This window comes from Halichoerus grypus, chromosome 10, assembly GCF_964656455.1.
Source record: "Halichoerus grypus chromosome 10, mHalGry1.hap1.1, whole genome shotgun sequence".
Classification (NCBI taxonomy): domain Eukaryota; kingdom Metazoa; phylum Chordata; class Mammalia; order Carnivora; family Phocidae; genus Halichoerus; species Halichoerus grypus.
The window spans coordinates 118,843,568-118,859,027 of NC_135721.1; the positions used below are offsets into that span (position 1 = coordinate 118,843,568).

The window sequence follows — 15,460 nt, forward strand, 5'->3', positions numbered from 1 at the left end:
GTCCCAGGGTTTGTGCTTTGCTTTCCCGTCTCTTCTAGAACATTCCCTGCCCAGCTCCCCGAGGGACCGTTCCAGCAAGCAAATCAGACCATATCACTCCTCTGTTTTGAGGTCTTCCACGGCTCCCCATTGCCGATGGGGTGAAAGTTAAATTCCTCAGCTCGGCCTAAAAGGTGCCTGATGACCTTGACCTGCTGACCCCGCCAACCTTCCTGTCTTCCCCCTCCCTCCTACGCCAGGTCCCAGCTAGGCTCTGCCACTGTAACTTCCATGTGAACTTTGAGACGCCCAGAATGTGGGGGGTGGGTGTGGGGGGCTCTGACCCTTTGACAACCTCGCACCTACTGTTCTCTCTGCCTGGAATGCCTTCCTCTTCTTGTCAGTCCGGCAAATTCCTATTCATCTTTTAGGACCCAGCTCCAGTTTTGCCTCCTCTGGGAAGTCTTCCTTGATTTCCTGGGTCGAATAAAGTCCCTCTCCATGCCCACAGACTCACTGTGTTTGCACACACCTCTGTTATAGCAATAATCATGTCAGATTTTGGTGGTTGGCTTATCTTTCTCCCTGCTTTGATTTTTGTACAAGACCTAGACTTCTAGGGGGTCTTAAACGTCTGTTGGTTGTATGTGTGGTGTCTTGTGCTGCCTGATGTGGAATCTTGACCCCATTCCTTCATGCATTCAACACCTGTTACCTGCCAGGCACCACTGGAGTCTGACCGTTCAGCTCCCTGATCTGCTAGCGTCACTCTGAACAGGTTCCTCAGTTTCTCTTCTAGCACAGGGGCGGGCACACTGTGCTCATATCATGTTAGCTGCAACGGTAACATTATTGTAATGATTACATTGTATTATAGTGTGTGAATACTATATATTTATTATAATGTGATGATTATTAGTGTTATTATTATTATTCACATTACTTGCTCTCCTTGAACTGACTGGGCCTCCATCCCTCCTTGGCTGCTTTGACCTGCACTTGGCAGATGGGATGTGGATCATTTTAATTAGGTTTTATTGGGCTGTTATATGGGTCATAATTGTGGCCATTATTCATTTTCATGGGGCTGCTGACAGAGCCTCGGTTTAGACATGATGATATCTTGACAAGACAAATCCCTGCATCAAAAGGATCCCTGTTTGAGGGGCCGGAGCTATGGCAGGAAGAGGGTCCTTCTGCGGCCCCAAACGCAGATTCTGGGGAGATTAATACCAGGAGCATTCATCAGAGGGAAGAGAGATGGTGGCTACAGATGGCACTTCTGTGTGGAGGTTGGGGTCACCCCCATGGGGAGCGGGGTCGTTCACCCCTTTTGGCTATGTGCTCCAGGATCACCACTGGATCCCCAGTGCCCCGGACAGAGGAGGCATGGGAAAAATGCTTGCTGAGTGAAAGCCACACTTCCAGGTGCTCAGGAAAGCCCAAACAAGGAGTGTGGCTGAGCACACAGGCTCATGATTGTGAGCTGACCCACGGAGCCTGGGTTCGGGGCCCTGCGATGCTCTTGGGATCCCGAGCAGAGGCTCAGCGAGGCCCTGGTATTGGGGAGAAGTCAGTGCAGGACCATGGCTTGGTGTTGTCCACGAGTCCGAACTATCTGGATCAGTGTGTTCTTAGGTTTAGGATAGGTGGATTACGGATAAGCCAATATTTGCTAACCTCGCTCGGGGGACGGAGTCGGTTTCTCCACCACGGCTGTCAGTGCTGCTCAGGTGACAAGGAAACATTTGCGGGCTTGACACAAGAAGAGGCAGGTAAACATGCCTGTGTAATCTGGCTGGTGCTCTTTTGCACTGCTGGTGAGCTGCTGTCGTGAAGAGCATGTCCGTGCTTCCCTGCAATACACGTGCCTAGAACAGACCCGAACCCAGTCTGCAGCCCGAAGCCAAGTGTAGCCAGCTTGCAGTTGAAGTGAGCTGACCCGCTGCACCCAGCCTAGATGGGCTAAACCCAGGCTACCTGCAGACGGCACGTGACGACAGATGCTTGCTGCCGGAAGCCTTTGAGTCTTGGGGCACCTGTTACATGGCGTTAGCATGGCCCAGGCTGACAGATACAGAGCCCCAGGGCGCTCCCCTGGAATGTGTTTCATCTCTTGGGCTTCTATATCAAATTAGGTTTAAAATAAGAGTTCAGGGGCGCCTGGGTGGCTCAGTTGGTTAAGAGACTGCCTTCGGCTCAGGTCATGATCCTGGAGTCCCGGGATCGAGTCCCGCATCGGGCTCCCTGCTCAGCAGGGAGTCTGCTTCTCCCTCTGACCCTCCCCCGTCTCATGTGCTCTCTCTCATTCTCTCTCTCTCAAATAAATAAATAAAATCTTTAAAAAAAAATAAAATAAAATAAGAGTTCAGTTGTTGAAAACAGATCGAAAACCTCTAGACCTTGGTCTTCATCCAGAGGTGATTTTACCCTCCAAGGGCAATTTGGCAATGTCTGGAAACATTTTTGGTTATCGAAACCTCAGGGGGAGTGGTGTGTGGTGGATAGAGACCAGGGATGCTGCTGAACATTTTCTAGTGCACGGGACAGCCCCCACAGCAAGGAATTAACTCAGTTTGAATGGCAATAGTGCTGAGCTTGACCAACCTGTTTTAGACCCTATGAATCTCGAGCCTCAAATATCCATCCCCCCTCCCGTTGTCCTTTCCTTCCCTCCCCACTCTCTCCCTCCTGTCCTTCTTTTCCTACTCCTTTCCTCCGTCCCTCCCTCCTAAACAAGATGGATACATGGCCAGCCCTCAGGGAATTTGTATTAAATGGGGGATCTCAGACATAGATGTGAGGCACTGAAATAATTGTGGTCGATGCTTCGCAGGCTGCTCCAGCAGAGAAAAACTGAAGGGACTACCTTTAGACGGGTGATCGGGGAAAGCCTCTCGGAGTGGCTGACATTTAAGTGAAAGCCTAAAGGAGGAGGAAGATCCGGCTGTGGGAGAGGCAACAGAGGAGTGTTCCTGGCTTTGGGAACAGCAAGTGTGGAGGTGCCAAGGTGGGAAAAAGCTTGTGTGTTTCGGGAACCAGAGGGTGCTCCTATCTGATGCCCGAAAGGTGTGGGCCAACCCTGCCTTCTCTGGCCTCGGGGCTGGAGTTTGCTGACTGATGTGCAAGTTCCATATCGGCACGGGGAACTCTCAGAAATTCCCGTGGAACCCAGAGTCTCAGGGGCTCATGAGGGTCCAAGCTTAAGTCTGGAAAGTTGCCTCAATGCCTCAATCCATTTCTTACAGGCACAGAGCTGAAAGTTGACCAGCATTCAAAGTAATGGAATTGGAATGTTTTCATATGAGCACCAGAATCCACGGCAGATTCTGCCTAAATTGCACTGGGCCACGGAGAGTGTGGCCTCACCGTGACACGCGCACCTGCTCAGGTGGGCTCAGATGGATCGAGCTGCTGGGGCCCTCAAAATGGTTGTGCTTTCCTCACTTTCTCCCTGGCTCCTTCCAGTGCAGCCTCCTGGGAAAGCCAGGACACAATGGGGTCACTTTGCCCCAGTCTGCTCTCAGGGTAAGATTCAAACTCCTCACTATGGCCCATGAGGCCCCTTGTGACCTGGTCCTTGCCAGGCCTCCCACCTGATCACATCCACGGGCTCTGACACCTCAGGGGTTGTTCACACCTTGCCTGCGTCAGAAGGGGGTGCTCCTTTGGGTTCTCAGGACAGAGCAGCCATGTGGCCTCCTTTCTCCTCCCTGGACATGATGAGCTCTCTTTGGACTCCTCGTCTTCCCTTGGCCTGGAATATTCCTCCTTGAACATGTGTGCACAGAGGTCTCCTTCCAGCCTTCAGGCCTCTGCTGAAACACCTCCTCCCTGGAAAAACCTTCTCTGATGACCCAGTCCTAAGTCGCCCTCCTCACCCCCATTATTCCCCATCCTCCATCCTTTTCACGTCCTTTATGAAATTTCACCTATGCTGGGGTTATTCTCCCTACGTGCTCCCTTGTTTATTGTCCTTGCTTATCTTGGTCCTCAGGATAGTGCCTGGCACATAGAAGATGCTCAATAAAGTCCCACTGACTCGGTGAGTGAGTGAACGGGTGAATAATGCCTTAACCCATCGCCGGCCAGAACCTCTCACACGGGAATCAGAGTGATGGTGTGCAGCTGGGTCGCAAGGTGTGGGCACGTATGACTGAAAACAGTGCCGTGTTATGGGCTAAATTGTGTCCTCCTGCCCGCCCCCCCCCACCCCCATATGTGGAAGCCCTAGCCACCAGGACTTCAGCATTATTTGGAGATACAGGGTCTTTACGGAGGCAATCAAATGAAAACAATGTCATTAGGGTGGGTCCTAATCCACTCTGATTGGTGTCCTCATAAAAAGGGGAAATTTGGAGATAGCGTGCCCACAGGGAGAACGAACGGCATGCAAAGATCCAGGCAAAGATTGGGGTGATTCACCTGCAAGGAAGCAAGGAGCATCACACATTGCGGGAAGTACCAGCAGCTGGAGGTGGTGGGGGGAGAGGCCTGGGACGGGTTGTCCCTCAGAGCCCTCGGAGGGAACCAGCCCTGCCGACGCCTTGATCTTGGACTCTTGGCCTCCAGAACTGTGAGCCAACAAATTTCTTCTGCCTAAGGCACTCAGTCCTAGCAAACCAACACAAACAGGCAGAGGCAAAGGGCCTGGCTGGACCCAGAGGGCTTCGTGGAGGGAGGGGTGGTGCAGGGGCTCAGTCTGGGGAGTGGACTGGGGCTTGGGTGGGGGGAGTGGCTGAGGGTGGGGCTGAAGCACTGAGGCTAGTTCCCACTTTGGCTGTGGGCCAAGCGGGGCTGGAAGCTGTAGGCCTGGGCCAGCCTGGGGCCCTTACCCCCAGCCCTCCATGGCTCGTGTGTGTGTGTGTGTGTGTGTGTGTGTGTGTGTGTGTGTGTGTGTGTGTGTGTTGGAGATGTGGGGGTGGCAGGGCACAGAGGGGAGCCAGAGTCAGAGGCATAATTAGGACACAGAGAGGAAGAGCCACAGGGCTGGCAGGACCTTCTCTGCTGGAAGAGAAACATGGACCGGCTGGGCGGCTGTGAGTTCTTCAGCTGGGTCCCCGTCCCTAATTACCACCCAGACTGAGCCTCCGGGCGGCGGCAGCCTGGCCCATCTGCAGCCTCCGAGATGCCCAGGATCCAAGCCAGGTGTTGGCGTGCAGGGCCTCGTGGCCGGCGGGTGGCAGGAGGACTTTAATTAAAGAGCTCATTACTGTGACTCTCCCCTGGAACACCCCAGCCGCCCGGCTGGTCTGGAGCCGATCTCTCTTAGTCTGGGATTTCAGAGCAGCTCTTGAGTGTGGGTGGGTATTGCGCGCCCAGGATGTGCACCTCTGTGTGCTTGCATGAGTGTGTTGTGTGTGTGTGTGTGAGTTGCCTTGGGCGTGCGTGTGCGCGGGTACGGGTGTTACCAGCAGGGTCTTGCGTTTCTATTTGTGCCTTTCTTTGTGCAGGTGGGGACCTGGAACGGGTGCATGAGTGTATAGTCCTGGTCGTGTGTATGTACGCGGGTGAGGGGCTCGACGCCCACGTGTGTGTTGGTGGTGTGTATGCGTGCAAGTTCGCAGAGTTCTTTTCCTTATTATTAGAGCGTTGGTGATTGTGTTGGTGGCTGTGTGTGTTTCCGGTCACTGTGCAAATGTGTGTGTGTGCAGAGTGCGTGAGCACGTATATTCCAACAGGCTTCGACATCCGCACTTACCTGGGCTCTCAGAGGCTCTGCCCGGCGAGGGGAGAATGTGGAGACCTCACCGGGTGGGGAGGGCGGGGGCCGGTCTGTAGGGCGGATGGTTTGCCGTGAGGGGCTCAGCCCTGCCCTGACGCCTTCTTTAGTTGTGCGAGGCTGAGGAGGGAGGCTGTTCTAGCCAGCTTGCTAGGGACAGGAAGATTTGACTCAGGACAGGGGCGTGTGGGTGTTTCCCAGGGGAGAGCATGGGTCATCCCAGGGAGAGCGCCATGCTTCCCACTTTCCGCTCCCATCCCCTGGGCGATGCAGAACCAGGGCTGGGTGCGGGACGGGGAGGGATGCATATCTCCATGTGCACCCATGGATGGGAACTCCAGGAAGCTCCCATGGTGGGACTGCAAGGAGGTGGTTTTATGAAGACTTTGGGGGGTATGGGGCAAATAAACTGAAAAGCTCTCTCCAATTGCAAAATAGCATTTATGTTTTAGATTCCAGATGAGCTCGGGGCCTCAGGCTGGCAAAAAGGAAATTTGTGATGTTTGCAGAGGTGTTGTGGTCTGTTTGAACCTTTGAATGAGGAGCACAGGGGTTTGGGGGAGGCTTGGGTGGACATAAAGAGATTGGAGGGGGCCCCAAGGGCATGGGAAAGGACTGAGCCCTAAATGACCAAGGTGAAGGGATGGACTGAGTGCTCGGGGCTGGGCTGGGCCTCACAGGGTGTGCATGGGGATAAACAGAGCTTCTGGAGGGATGGCTGGCGTCGGGGAGAAGTTGGCACAGTGAAAGTGTTGATCCACTCAATCTTGTGTCCTCCTTTCTCTCCCTTCCACTAAACAGATCATGTCCTGGGGAGTCTGCAGGACACCCTCTAGCCCCTGCTGGGGACCAAGAACACAGGGTCAGCAGAGAACAAATAGGTCCCCAGAGGTCCTGGGTAAAATATTTCCTTGGCAGCTCATTAAATAACCTTTTTCTTTGACTGTCCAACTTGTGTGTGGGGAATTGTGGGTGGCACACAGCTCACAGACCCAAGTGCTTCTGGACACCTGTCCCCTCAGCTCCTTGAGGGCCCAGAAGCAGGTGGATCTGCCCTGATTCCTGCTGTGTGGAGGGCTGGAGGGTCTTTGACCAAAGTCATTTCGTTTTCTCTTCTTTTTTCTTTTCTTTTCTTTTCTTTTCTTTTCTTTTCTTTTCTTTTCTTTTCTTTTCTTTTCTTTTCTCCTTCCTCCCTCCCTCCCTCCCTCCCTCCCTCTCTCCCTCCCTCCCTTCCTTCCCTCTTTCTTTTAAATTTTTATGTATCTATTTGAGAGAGACTGCGCGTGAGCTGGAGGGAGAGGGAGAGAGAATCTCAAGCAGACTCACCGTTGAGCGCAGAGCCTGATGCGGGGCTCGATTCCGTGAACACAAGATCATGACCTGAGCTGAAACCAAGAGTGGGATGCTTAACCTCTTGAGCCACCCAGGCACCCCCCAAAGTGATTTCTTAAGTTGTCCTAACGTATGGGAGAAACGCTTCAGGCAAGGCAGTTACTGACACGCCGGCCTGGGTTTCCCGCACGTCAGGGCACCTCCTGTGAATGCCTTAGCTTACAACAGGAGCAGTGGTAACAATAACCATCAAAGCCCTTGGTAACCCACGTAGCACGTCTGTGAGAACTTAGAAAAAGGCACCATCTCAAGGCAAACAGGTGACTAAGGGGTGTTCCTCTCTGGGGGGCCAGGCTCCCTCGGAGCCGAGGTGCATGGCTGAGGGAGTGGAGCCCAGGCTGGACTCTAGCTGCGCTTGGCACCCTCTTGGGTAGGTGCCCGGGGTCAGGGGCCCATCTACACAGCTGTGCGGGCCAGCCCTGGGTGGGGGGAAACATTGTTCAAGTGCTCAGTGTGCAAGTGTTGTTTTATCCCATGACTGGGAACCACCATGCCCATGCTACAGAGAAGGGGACGGAGGCTTCTGGAAGTTCTGCATGTCGTTGGGACCACACGGCCTTTAAGTGTGACAGTGTGACTCTGGTTCTGGGCTCTTAGCCACCAAGTTCAAGGTAGGGCCCCGGGTGACTTAACAGGGTGGGGTGGATGGTCTCAGGGAGGCCCAGGATGGCTGGTGTGGAAGGAAAGGAGGTGAGCGGAGAGGCTGTCGGTGGCCTGCCTCTGCGTCCTCCACATCCTGCTTCTGCGCACAGGGTCTGACTCTCAGTCTGGCTGTGGCTTCCCCTTGGACTGCGTGCAGGGTGGGCTGGCAGGGCTGGTGGTTCATGTCCTGGGGGTGGGGGCGGGCAGCCCTAGGCCAGTGAGGATGGGAGTTGGTGGATAAATACCCCAGCTCCCCAGCTCCCTTGGTCCTCCACTGCAAAACTCTGAGGCTCTTCCCACCGCATCTCCTCGAGGTTCCCAGTGGATTGGACCCCAGTTGCCCTCAGGGGTCACTGGTTCACGAATGGACACCGTCCTGGCTGTCTGTCCTTCTCTGTCTTCCTCTCCCACATCTCATACCTGACCAGGGACAGTCTCCCAGATAAACCATTTGTGCTCAGATTCTGGTCTCGGGGTCTGCGTCTGGGGGTCCCTGGCCTAAGAGAAGGGTCCTATGACTTGTCTCTCTCAAGCTCATGGCCAGTCTGACCTGCCCAGAAAATAGGAGCGGGACCAGCTTTAAGAAAAAAGGGAGGGGTCACTGGAAATCTCTGTACCTGGAGCAGAGCAGAGGAGCTTAGAGCCGTCGGCTTCAGCTGAGCTTCCCAGGCCACGGTCGGGCAGTTTCAAGGGGATCAGGGAAGAGCAGCCAAGGAGTGTGTGTGTATGTGTGTGCCCTGTGCACGCACATGCACGCGTGTGCAAGCGTGTGTGTGCATGCATATGAACCGTGTATACACCACACACACTTTCCGAGCACCGAGCAGGGCTCAGCCTCACCCAGGCTCATGGCCCTGTGGACTCTGGGTTCCCAAACATGAGGAGAAGATGCCTCCCTGGGGACAAGACTGGGAAGCAGGGAGGGAAACTGAGTGAGGGGCAGGAATGTCGGGGTGACTGAGGACACAGCCGGTGTGGAGCATGAAAGCAAGCACACCTGTGTTTGAATCCCAGGTCTGCCCCTAAGTGCTGTGTGACCTTAGGGAAATTACTGCTCCTCTCTGGGTCTCCCCTGCTTCTGAGACCCTGGCCCCTTTGAGTTCTGCCTCTGCTCTTAATCATGGCCTCCTTGCCGTGAAAGTCGGAAAGTCATCCCCTTCTTTGGCACTCATACCAGGAATTGAGGAGCTGGGTTCATTTTACTGAAGTTTTGGGGTGCTAGTGTATTAGGGTTCACTGGAGAAATAGAACCAAGGGGATATACATAGGTATACAGAAAAAGATTCATTCTGGGGGACTGGCTTGTAGGATTGTGGAGGCTGGAGTCCCACGACCTGCTGTCTATAAGCTGGAGGCCCGAGAATGCTGGTGGTGGGGTTCTAGTCCAAGCCAGAAGACCTGAGGACCGGGGCAGGGAAGCCACTGGGGTAAGTCCCAGTCTGAGTCTGAAGGCTTGAGAGCTGGGAGCTCCAGTGTCCGAGGGCAGGAGAAGCTAGGTGTCCCAGCTCAGAGAGCAAATCACTCTTCCTCCACCTATTGGGGCCCACCTGCATTGGTGAGGGTGATCTTTACTAAGATCTTTACTAAGTCTACAAATGTGAATGCTAATTACCTCCAGGAACACCCTCCCAGACACACTCAGAAATAATGTGGCACCAGCTTCCTGGGCATCCCTGAGCCCAGTGACGTTGACACATAGAATTCATCGTCACAACCAGGGAGCAACAGGGTCACGCCCACAGTGCACAGCTTTCGACTGAGCACAGGCCTCTCTCTTACTACTTGTCTGGGCTCAGTTCCTGTCTGCTCCTGTCCTGGGATGGGGCGAGCAGCTCAGCTCTCACAGACCTGCAGAGCCCACCCCAGTGCGGAGCCGAGCAGAACAAAGCTGGACAAGACTGCCTCTTGAGCTAGCCTCCTTAGATACCTGCTGGGCTTAGAAACAGCAAAACTGTTTTCCTGTCCCATCCACGTGGCATACTGGGCCTTTAAATATCATTTCACATAATCAGAGATTTTGGTGTCTACAAAAGACGAGTAAAATAAGAGTAAAATAAACTCTACGGACGCTGGCAGGCCTGTTGGGAGAGAAGGAGCTTTGAAACTCAAGAAGGAGCTCTTGAATGTGAGCACCTCTTTACAATGCAGGCTCATTGTAGTCCCCACAAAAACCTGGGAAGATGGGTATGATTATTATGCATGTCCTGTTAGCAGAAATCTTTAGTGGGAAAACAAGAGCCATGTTCGCATTTTATAGCTGGGGAAACTGAGTCACGGAGATGGTAAGTGTTTTGTTTTAGAGATGAGTCAGAATGCCTTTTGCTACAAGGAACAACTCAATTAGAATTGACTTAAACAAGGAGGACTATTTACCCTTGGATATTAAGAAGTCCACACTGAAAGTGGTTCTGGGACTGGGCCATGCGGTGGCCTGATGCCTCATCTCAGATGCAGGTTCTTCTCCTCATGTCCTTTCCACTCTGGACTACTCACCGTCCATAGGTAGGTTTGTAGCTTTTTGTCATTCATGGGTCAGACATTGTGACAAGGCCCTATCATGCACCTGTTTTATGGCGGAGAGAGTTGGGGCCCGAGTCGCTCCCCCATGGTGTCCCCAGCATGTGTGCCGGACCTTCTCCCACCATTTCCGGGGCTCCTTGCCGGGCATGCCACCCTCCTTGCCGGGCATGCTAGGTATGGCCTCCGCGGGAAAGCTCATGCCATGGTTCTCATCTGGTTCCAGGAAGGCATCTCTTCTGTCCTCTCTCCCCCTGTCCCCTCCGTCCCCAGCTAGTGCCGGATGGCCCACTTTGGTTCCAGCTGCTGGAGGGGAGAGGGAGTAGGAGCAGGGCGGGGGTGTCTCAGAGCTGGTTCGCAGTGATTCTGAGCAAGGCCCCACTGAGGAGGTGTATGGGAAGGATGTTGAGCATCCTTCCCCTTCACGCTCCGTGGTGCCTAGTCACAAAATGTTTTAGGAAGTCACTACCTCTTTCGAAGGGGCAGTAGACATAGTGTTTAGAGCAGGCAGATCTGCCGTGTTAGCTCAGGTGATGCTAGCTGCTAGAACAGGTAGACTGACATCTTAGGGGCTCAGAACAATGAAGTTTCTATCTTTTTTTTAATGAAGATTTTATTTATTTGACAGAGAGAGAGATAGCGAGAGCAGGGACACAAGCAGGGGGAGCAGGAGAGGGAGAAGCAGGCTTCCCGCGGAGCAGGGAGCCCGATGTGGGGTTTGATCCCAGGACCCTGGGATCATGACCTGAGCCAAAAGCAGATGCTTAACGACTGAGCCCCTCAGGTGCCCTGAAGTTTATGTCTTGCTTGCACAAAGTTCACTTGGTTGGGGGAGGTGTCGAAGGAGGGTCTGCTCTGCAAAGCCATTCGGGGATCCGGGTTGATGGAGACTCTGCTCCTTCAACATGTAGCTTCCAGGGTCACCCTGGGTTTCATCAGCCAGAGCCTGGAGCACAGCACATGGGGGGCTTGGCAGGGTCACCCTGGGGGAAGAGTGTGACATTATTCCTCTCATTCTGTGGACTGACACCCAACAACACTGCTGTATGTGACCCCAAGGTAGGCGAGCTCTGTGTCGGGGAGGAGGACATGAGTTTGGGAAGCTACGCTTGATTTCGAATAGGGACCCCCGACTCCCAGAACATGTCGGAGCCTGTTTCCTCACTCAAGGTGAGAAAGGCGGTGATCTGCTGGCCGCTCTGTGGTGAGGGTCTACGGAATCCTTTCAACACTCGCCGGAGCCATAGTCCCCTCCTTCGGAGCCCTTGCCTCTATTTATAATTGTCCACGTACTGGTAGACACCCCTGATCATGAGTCCTCCCATGGAACGAAAACTCCCGAACAGGGCCATGCTGTTCTTCTTCAGAGTGCGGCCACTGGAGCCCAGCACTTAGTAGGCATTCAATAAATCTGTGTCGGGGGGATGAAGGCTTGGGTGAATTAATGTGAATGTGGATGTGCTAAGATTTACTCAAAAAGAAATTCTTCCTCCATACATATTTCTACCTCTACATTCCATCATGGTGTGGTGGTGGGGAGGGAGGGCAGGGAGGGGAGGGAGGGGAGGGAGGGGAGGGAGGGGAGGGAGGGGAGAAGGTGAAGAAGAAGAGGTGCATCTTCCTCCCAACCCCAGGCTATAAATAGCTCCAGTTGGAATCTGACTGCAGATTCCTCCAGCGAAGTCAGCATCCCCAGGACCTCTCATCCTAGATGGGGACTAGGAGTGCTTCCTCATTAATCACAGCTCTTTAATTAACAGCTCTGGGCCCAGAACAAAAGGTGCTTACTGGGAGAACGCCAGCGGGCCCTGAACTCTGGCCGCCGGTTTTTATTTGGAGGACCCGTCGCCTTGGGGAGCAGGCCTGGCAGGGCTCGGCGCTGAGCCCGGCAGGGGTTGGGTTTGGAGGGCGAGCAGCTGACAGGCTGTCCACCTGTCTCTGCCTCTGATGTCACCTCGTGGAGCTGACTCGACTCCAAGCAAGTTGAGCAAGTCGCGGGCAGCTCCATCCTCCCGGGGGCCCAGGGAGGGGGGGTGCCCCGAGCAGGACCGTCTAGCACCGCCGTCTCCAAACTTGCGCGCATCCTAGCATCACTCAAGGAGCTTCGGAAACATCGAGGCAGGGTCCCCTGAGATTCTGGGGTAACTGGTCTGGGAGGGGGCCAGGCAGTGGGAGCACAGATTGAGAACTACTGCTCAGGGGTAACAGGCTTGGTGGAGGGCCCTGAGGCTTGGCCAACAGCCTGGATGGCAAAGGCTCACGCAGACCAGGGCCCCTTCTCCACGTTGGGTGGATGCAGCAGGAATGTGACCTATAGTTTCCTTCTCATTCCATGCCTTCCGAAGCTGCTCAGAAGAGTGTCCGGCCAGAGAAGCAGGCACTCCGGACAGAGGGTGGAGAAGGCAAGAAGTACAGGTTGGCATGGGAGGCTGTGGCTGAGTCGCAGTGGAGATTCGCCCAAGGGGTCTCTGACACGCTTTGAAGACTCCTCCTTTGCGGGCTGTGGGAAATAGGGAGCAGTTGGTAAAAGGATACCCACTTGCAGCTAGAAGATGAATAAGGGCTGAGGATCCAAAGTAAAACATGGTGACCATAGTTGGGAACATTGTATTTTTTCAGTGAAATTTGCTAAGAAAGTAGAACTTCAGTGTTCTGGTCAAAAAAAGAAATACGTTGAGGGGATGGATGTGTTAATTAACTACACAGCAGGAATCCTTCCACGAGGGGTATGTTTATCAAATCACCATGATTAAACTTTCAATATCTTATGATTTTATTTGTCAATTGTGTCTCAATAAAGCAGACCCCTCCTCGCTCTCCCCCCTCACCCCCGCTCCTGTACTCTGAGCACCAATGTGGGGGCCCCCCACAGCCCAGCTGGGTGGTTAGAGAATCTTGCATGGGTGGATGGCAGTCTCCTCGTCTCTAACGTGGGGATCACGCTCTACAAATTCCCCTCACGTTTGACAAGTAGGAGGTGCTTAGAAAATCCTTGTCTGAACCCTGACATCCACATCAGGGATGGCAGAGTTTTCATCCCACATGCCTGCATCCCACATGCCTGCCCGCAGCCACCTGGAAGGAAATTGGGGCCAAATTGGGGATCAGTAGGAAGGATGCGGGGGTTGATTAGTGATGTCTGGCAGGGGTGCAGGAAGGACAAGTGATGGCACAAATGTCATTAATTTGCCATCCTGGTCTAGATGTCAGCCTATGAAGTTAAGGACAGTGTCTTTCTTGTTCCCTTTTGTGGTCTCAGAGTTGAGGAGAGAGTCTGGTGCATACTAAGCACCCAAACGTGTGTGCAAGGAAAAGTCTGCCTGTTCATTTTTCCTAGTTATAATTACCTTGATTTTTCCTACCCCATCCTTCCCTGGGTCTTTTCTTCTCCTGAATCATTCTTTTTTATGGAGTTCAGTTTCCTTGTCTCCTTCCCTATAGTGATAGTGACACATTCCCTCAGGTTTTTGGGGGGAGTGGCCGGTGGGATGTGTGAGAGCTGGTCCTGCAGTCAGGCACCTCTGGGCTCACAGCTCTGGGCACTAGCCTGCGCTGGTGTTAAGCGAGCCAGTTCCTGTCTCTGAGCTTCTCAGCTGTCCTTTATGTCATATGGAATAACACTAATTTCCTTGTACGTTGTCCCATGATTACATGATTAAATGCATTTAAAATGCCCAGAAAGCGTAAGTGCTCAGAGTTGCTTGTGAATTTCAAGGACCAATGACCCCCCCTTTCTCCCTTTCCTTCCAAATGCCACTGCAATGGGGGATAAATGCAGGAATGTTCATATCCTCCTCTTGGCCTCACTTCTTCACCGGTAAGTCCTCGCACTCCACCTCCCACACCTCTAATGTCCCCCTCACCTTCCATGCCCACCAGGAATCGTTGTTTTTAAGCCTCTCCTCAATCTAGCCATCCTGCTCTATCTGCCTGATTTTATTTTCCCAAACCAGAGATTCCAAGGTGGCGCCTGCCCAGCTGCTCCCTCTGCCCAGAGGCTGACTTCCCCCTGAACTCTCAAGTGGGAGTTCAAGTGCTGGAGGTGATCCCTGGTAGTAATCTGGGTATCTAGCACTTTTCCCAAAACAGTGTTTTCCCCATTCCCATTTAGTTTCCCATTTATTCCCATTTATTTTCCTTAATCCATTTGTGAGTTTATTAGGTATGCAGATTCCTAGACCCTTTTGGAGGGGAGATTTCGAATCTGTGAGTTTCAAGCACCCAAGTGATTCTGATCCATTCTCAAGTTTGCCAATAACTTAGAGAATGTTCCTAAAATGAGACCCCATTCCAATGGTCCCTCGGGACACCCTGCTCTTTCTCTCTGCTGGCTTTATTTAGCCTTTTCAACTCTTTCCATCTGGACTACACACTCGATCCCAGATCGATCACACTGGGAGTTTTGGGGGTGAGGCGCTGGCATTGGTATTTTAAAAAAATCTTCCGGGTGATCTGAGTGGGTGTCCAGGGCTGAGAACCACCAGATGGATCCCTGTGATTCCAGCTTCAGAGGAAGAAGGGAATCCTTGGTCCTCTGCCTATTTCAAGAGAAGCAGAATTCTCCTTGATCTTCCCTCTTCTGTCTTAGGGATTGGAGCAGATTCTAGATACCCGACTGCCTCTTGTATGCAGGGGACAGAGTTACTGTGTGTTAAAACCCCTTTTTCCTCATGGACTTGGCATTCCTTCCTCTTGCCTCCATGGAACTGGGGTAGAACGACGGTAGGATTTTCTTTTCTTTTCTTTCTTTCTTTTTTTTTTTTTTTTTTTTTAAGATTTTAGTTGTTTGAGAGAGAGTGAGAGAGAGAGCACGAGTGGGGGAGAGGGGCAGAGGGAGAGGCAGAAGCAGGCTCCCGGCTGAGCAGGGAGCCTGATGCGGGGCTCAATCCCAGAACCCCGGGATCATGACCTGAGCCGAAGGCAGACACTTAACCTGCTGAGCCACCCAAGCGCCCCTAGAACGGTGGTAGTTTTGCACATCTTCTGGCACACACAATTTAGTACTCTTGTATCTCTGTTCTTCCAGCCCCATGGCTGGCAGGGGTGTGGTATTGTACCAAGATACCAAGATTCGGGTTGGGCGTGAGAGGGATGGGGACACCCCCCCACCAGGACTGGCCTGCTCCAGCACCCTGCCAGTCCTGCCCCTTCATCCAACAAGATGAAACCTTGTTCTGGTATTGCTGCCCCCGAGCAGTCCTGCAGCCT

General features: G+C 53.1%; 1 long non-coding RNA gene across 12 annotated transcripts in view; it reads right to left on the reverse strand.

Annotated features, from left to right (window-relative positions):
- LOC144379288 (uncharacterized) overlaps positions 1-15,460 on the reverse strand; it is a 1,054,371-nt gene that overhangs the window by 779,376 nt on the left and 259,535 nt on the right. The gene's annotated exons all lie outside the window — the stretch shown is intronic.